Raw genomic sequence first — 6,718 nt, 5'->3', positions numbered from 1 at the left:
GGCCTGTTTCATGACTACGCTCCTGCTTGATCTCAACCTGTAATATCTGCTACTGGACCTTGCTCACCTCCTGAGGACTGCGACCTGGTACTAACATGCAACAAAACCCATCCCCACCATCTGCAGCTCTGGTGAATACAGGATAGTGCTTAGACCCTGCACCTTAAGCGAGCCCGCGTCATCCGCCAGGGTATACCTATCCTACTGGTCGCTAGGAGTCTCTCTACTGCTATAGTTGCTGGTCTCCGAGCCTGACCCCTGACCGTGACAATGTAAGGGTGAGGTGTGTCCAGTCCCTCTCCTCCCCCTCGGGATAGTCCGGCTACTATGAGAAGTATGAGCTCAGATGGGAGGAGGGGAGCAAAGTGCAGAGCAGGGGCGGACTGACCATTTGGAAAGTCGGGCACTGCCCGAGGGCCAGGGGTCAGTGGGGGACCCCATGAGATGCCCTCGGTACCTTTTTGATAGGATTTTTTGAGTTTGGGCAAGGACACAGGGGCCCCATGATCCCCTATTGCCCGGGGGCCCCATGAGTTGTCAGTCCGCCCCTGGTGCTGAGTAACCCACAGCAACTGCAACATTAGATATCAAACTAGGTGGCCCGAGATCGAAGCAGAACCCCAGCAGCTTTCAACCCCCTTGACGGGTCCTTCAGGCTCGTGTGCAGATAAGGGTGGACCTCTGTGGACCTGCCGCCTGTAGAACCCAGCAGGGGGGAGGAGGTCTGTGGTCTACAATCACTGATACTCATATCAGAGGAAAAAGGTTTCATTTAGTCGCAAGGAAGATAAACCTCATCCCTTCTGATAGTCCGCAGGGTGAGCTACACACAGATACAAAATGGTATAGCTCTATCCCCTTGAGGGCCGCTGGATTTAAACTCTGCACAGCCAGGCAACACGCATTTTCCACATTTTCTCTCTGAGGCAGTAAAACAGTCCTTGAGCTTGTTTTTGTTGTTTTTATTAAAGGCTTAACACTTTGGATGGAGTCTAGGGGTAAATGGGATGCCCAAGGAACTGTAGAACTTGACAATAACTCCTTAGGAACTTTGGTGGACCTCCTCAGACCCCTAGATGAAACTTTCCTCATCCACCCGGCCGTCCTGAGGGTGTCCCTGGGCAAGGGTTTCCAGATGTTACTGAGAAGCAGTCCCAGATGAGACCCAGTTGGGTCTTGCACGTGGCCGCCCTCACCATTCTGTGGTTAGGGGGAGTAGAAGTACTCACACTGTCTTGTCCTGTTAGCTTGGTGGGTTGCAGCTGCTTTCAGGCCTTACACTGGGCTGGCTCCTTACCTGCTGACAGGATGTCCTCCCTTGGAGACTGTAGAGATCCCTCTGTCTGCTTCAGCCTGTGTGTAAGCCCCTCCTCCCTGGGGCCCCCTCCCAGGCCCCATGCTCCAGCACCTTACTTACTCCATCTTCCACCCGACTCACACTCTGCTGCTCAGACTCTCTCACATTTAAGGGTTGTCCTAGTCACCATGCTGCCTCCTGCCTGGCGATTAGTCAGGTTCCTCCTAAACATGCAAATCCAGGCTTCCTCCCCTCCTCCACCCCTCTTCTAGAAACTTCCAGCAGTTTCCAGAAGGGTGAGAGGGCTCCAGAAGCACTGAGCTGTAGAGCCTCCCAGCCTGACCTGAGGTGACCTCACTGCCTCACTCCCAGGCTGACTCATCCCAGGCTGCTACCCAGCCTCTGACTAACCATAAAAATCCTATCTACCTAGAGGGCGCTACAACAGTATGTCCTGGTTGTATGAGACTTGCCCATGGCAACCGCGTGGTACGTGAACTTGCTGCGATCGGGATGATGTGGTGATGTCAAGAATCCTAACCCCCGAGCCAGCCAACCGTCTGATCTGTAGTCTATGGCCAGATCCCCTCCTCTCTGCAGGTCAGCTGATTGGCCAAAGGGGTGGAGTCACGGCCACATCCATACCTCTAAAAATAAAGGAACCTCACACCGCCCTAAACTGCACCACACCACCCCATACCACCCCACAGCCCCCAACCACCTCAACCATCCCACACTGCCCTCACCACCCCACACTGCCCCACACCACCCCACAGCCCCCAACCACCTCAACCATCCCACACTGCCCTCAACCACCCCACACTGCCCTCACCGCCCTAAACTGCCCCACGTTGGCCCAAACAACCCCACACCACCCTAAGCTAAACTGACCCACAACGGTCCACACCACCCCACATCCCCCATACTGCCCTGCACCACCTCACACCGCCCTACACCGGCCCAAACCACCCCGCACTGCCCCACAACGTCCCGCACTGCCCCACACCTCCCTAGACTGCCACACACCACCCCACATGGTGGAGTCAATGGTGTCACTGGAGGCATAAATGTCCCTGAGTCGGTGGTGTCACTGGAAGGAAATCATGTTCTTGAGTCAGTGGTGTCATTGGAGGGAAAACGTCTCTGAGTCAATTGTGTCACTGGAGGTAAACATGCCCCTGAGTCAGTGGAGTCATTGGAGGGAAAAATGTCCCTGAGTCAGCGGTGTCACTGGAAGGAAAAATGTCCCTGAGTCAATAGTGTCACTGGAAGGAAAAATGTCCCTGAGTCAGTGGTGTCACTGGAAGGAAAAATGTCCCTGAGTCAGTGGTGTCACTGGAAGGAAAAATGTCCCTGAGTCAATAGTGTCACTGGAAGGAAAAACATGTCCCTGAGTCAATAGTGTCACTGGAAGGAAAAATGTCCCTGAGTCAGTGGTGGAAGAAACACCATATCAAAGCCCCACCCCTTAGTACAAATATCTCTCCCCCATAGCCCACTGCCCCCACTACAAAGCTTTTCCCCTACTGACCCTCCCCCAGTACTGAGTTGCCTCTTCCACCCAGTACAGAGCTCTTCCCCCACCTCTCCTCCAGCCATGTGCCCAGTTCTGGAGAAGTGGCTGCCAAGGGACTGGTCTGTGGGACGGCACGTTGTGGGGAGAGGAGCGCTGAGTATGGTGCTGCATGCTGTCACTCAGAGGCTGGCTTCCTGCGCTGGTTTCTGTGTTTACAGAGAGTGACAACGGGGAGCACAGGGGTACTGCTAGAGGTGGAGGTGTCGCTGAGCTCCAGATGAAAGAAAGCCCTGCTGACAGGAGTGACACTGCAGCCACTCCTGTCAGCGAGAAGGGGAGGAGAGAGCTGCTGAGCTCCCAGTGCCCCCCTGTCTCTACATACCGAGGCTATGCCTGGGGAACATGCCCCTTCTGCCCCCACCAACGTCCCTGTGTGGTTGGCTGACAGACCCATCAGCAAACTGCCGGTGGTGACAAGCTACCCTAAGTGGTGTGTTTGGTGTGTGCCGGATTGTATGCAAGATTTGTGTCTGCCTGTGTGTCCAGCCAATTAGATTTTGGGTGGGTCGCCCTCCATTGGTGGTCGGTAGTATTGCAGACTCTGATAACTATTCCAGCCGGTTCTACCGACCTCTCCTCATTCCTCCATATCTAGTCTCCACCATACAGTACAATGTATGGATACCTCCACCCCCACCCCCGTCCCACAACACCGAATGTCTCATCTTCCGGGGGCTCCAAACATACATCAGGAGATCACACACCTGGACATCGATCTATGGGGGATCACACACCTGTACATCGATCTATGGGGGGATCACACACCTGTACATCGATCTATGGGGGGATCGCACACCTGTACATTGATCTATGGGGGGATCGCACAGCTTGACATCGATCAATGGGGGGATCGCACACCTGGACATTGATCTATGGGGGGATCGCACAGCTGGACATTGATCTATGGGGGGATCATACACCTGGACATCGATCAATGGGGGGATCACACACCTGGACATCGATCTATGGGGGGATCACACACCTGGACATCGATCCATGGGGGGATCACACACCTGTACATCGATCTATTGGGGATCTCACACCTGGACATCGATCCATGGGGGGGATCACACACCTGGACATCGATCCATGGGGGGGATCACACACCTGGACATCGATCCATGGGGGGGATCACACACCTGGACATCGATCTATGGGGGATCACAAACCTGGACATCGATCTATGGGGAATCACAAACCTGGACATCGATCTATGGGGAATCACAAACCTGGACATTGATCCATGGGGGGATCATACACCTGGACATCGATCTATGGGGGGATCCCACACCTGGACATCGATCTATGGGGGGATCCCACACCTGGACATTGATCTATGGGGGGATCCCACACCTGTACATTGATCCATGGGGGATCACACACCTGTACATTGATCCATGGGGGGATCACACACCTGTACATTGATCCATGGGGGGATCACACACCTGGACATTGATCCATGGGGGGATCACACACCTGGACATCGATCCATGGGGGGATCACACACCTGGACATCGATCCATGGGGGGATCATACACCTGGACATCGATCTATGGGGGATCACACACCTGGACATTGATCTATGGGGGGATCATACACCTGGACATTGATCCATGGAGGGATCACACACCTGCACATTGATCCATGGGGGGATCACACACCTGGACATTGATCCATGGGGGGATCACACGCCTGGACATTGATCCATGTGGGGATCACACACCTGGACATTGATCCATGGGGGGATCACACGCCTGGACATTGATCCATGTGGGGATCACACACCTGGACATTGATCCATGGGGGGATCACACGCCTGGACATTGATCCATGTGGGGATCACACGCCTGGACATTGATCTATGGGGGATCCCACACCTGGACATTGATCTATGGGGGGATCGCACACCTGGACATTGATCTATGGGGGGATCGCACACCTGGACATTGATCTATGGGGGGATCGCACACCTGGACATTGATCTATGGGGGGATCGCACACCTGGACATTGATCTATGGGGGGATCGCACACCTGGACATCGATCTATGGGGGGATCGCACACCTGGACATCGATCTATGGGGGGATCGCACACCTGGATATCGATCTATGGGGGGATCGCACACCTGGACATCGATCTATGGGGGGATCACACACCTGGACATCGATCTATGGGGGGATCGCACACCTGGACATCGATCTATGGGGGGATCGCACACCTGGACATCGATCTATGGGGGGATTGCACACCTGGACATCGATCTATGGGGGGATCGCACACCTGGACATCGATCTATGGGGGGATCGCACACCTGGACATCGATCTATGGGGGGATCGCACACCTGGACATCGATCTATGGGGGGGATCGCACACCTGGACATCGATCTATGGGGGGGAATCGCACACCTGGACATCGATCTATGGGGGGATCGCACACCTGGACATCGATCTATGGGGGGATCACACACAAGGACATCGATCCATGGGGGAATCACACACCTGGACATCGATCCATGCGGGGATCACACACAAGGACATCGATCCATGGGGGGATCGCACACCTGGACATTGATCTATGGGGGGATCGCACACCTGGACATTGACCTATGGGGGGATCGCACACCTGGACATTGACCTATGGGGGGATCACACACCTGGACATCGATCCATGGGGGGGATCACACACCTGGACATCGATCCAGGGGGGGGATCACACACCTGGACATTGATCTATGGGGGATCACACACCCGGACATTGATCTATGGGGGGATCGCACACCTGGACATTGATCTATGGGGGATCATACACCCGGACATTGATCTATGGGGGATCACACACCTGGACATCGATCTATGGGGGATCATACACCCGGACATTGATCTATGGGGGATCACACACCTGGACATCGATCCATGGGGGGATCATACACCCGGACATTGATCTAAGGGGGGATCGCACACCTGGACATTGATCTATGGGGGGATCATACACCCGGACATTGATCTATGGGGGATCACACACCTAGACATCGATCTATGGGGGATCACACACCTGGACATTGATCTATGGGGGATCACACACCTGGACATTGATCTATGGGGGATCACACACCTGGACATTGATCTATGGGGGATCACACACCCGGACATTGATCTATGGGGGATCACACACCTGGACATCGATCTATGGGGGATCACACACCTGGACATCGATCTATGGGGGATCATACACCCGGACATTGATCTATGGGGGATCACACACCTGGACATCAATCTATGGGGGATCACACACCTGGACATTGATCTATGGGGGGATCATACACCCGGACATTGATCTATGGGGGATCATACACCTGGACATTGATCTATGGGGGATCATACACCCGGACATTGATCTATGGGGGATCATACACCTGGACATTGATCTATGGGGGGATCATACACCCGGACATTGATCTATGGGGGATCATACACCTGGACATTGATCTATGGGGGGATCACACACCCGGACATTGATCTATGGGGGGATCATACACCTGGACATTGATCTATGGGGGGATCACACACCCGGACATTGATCTATGGGGGATCATACACCTGGACATTGATCTATGGGGGATCATACACCCGGACATTGATCTATGGGGGATCACACACCTGGACATTGATCTATGGGGGATCATACACCCGGACATTGATCTATGGGGGATCATACACCTGGACATTGATCTATGGGGGGATCATACACCCGGACATTGATCTATGGGGGATCATACACCTGGACATTGATCTATGGGGGGATCACACACCCGGACATTGATCTATGGGGGGATCATACACCTGG

This window comes from Staurois parvus, unplaced genomic scaffold (genome assembly GCF_062004578.1).
Source record: "Staurois parvus isolate SC_StPar_1 unplaced genomic scaffold, SC_StPar_1.0 ptg000034l, whole genome shotgun sequence".
NCBI classification, from domain to species: domain Eukaryota; kingdom Metazoa; phylum Chordata; class Amphibia; order Anura; family Ranidae; genus Staurois; species Staurois parvus.
Note: the sequence above shows the minus strand (reverse complement) of the source record.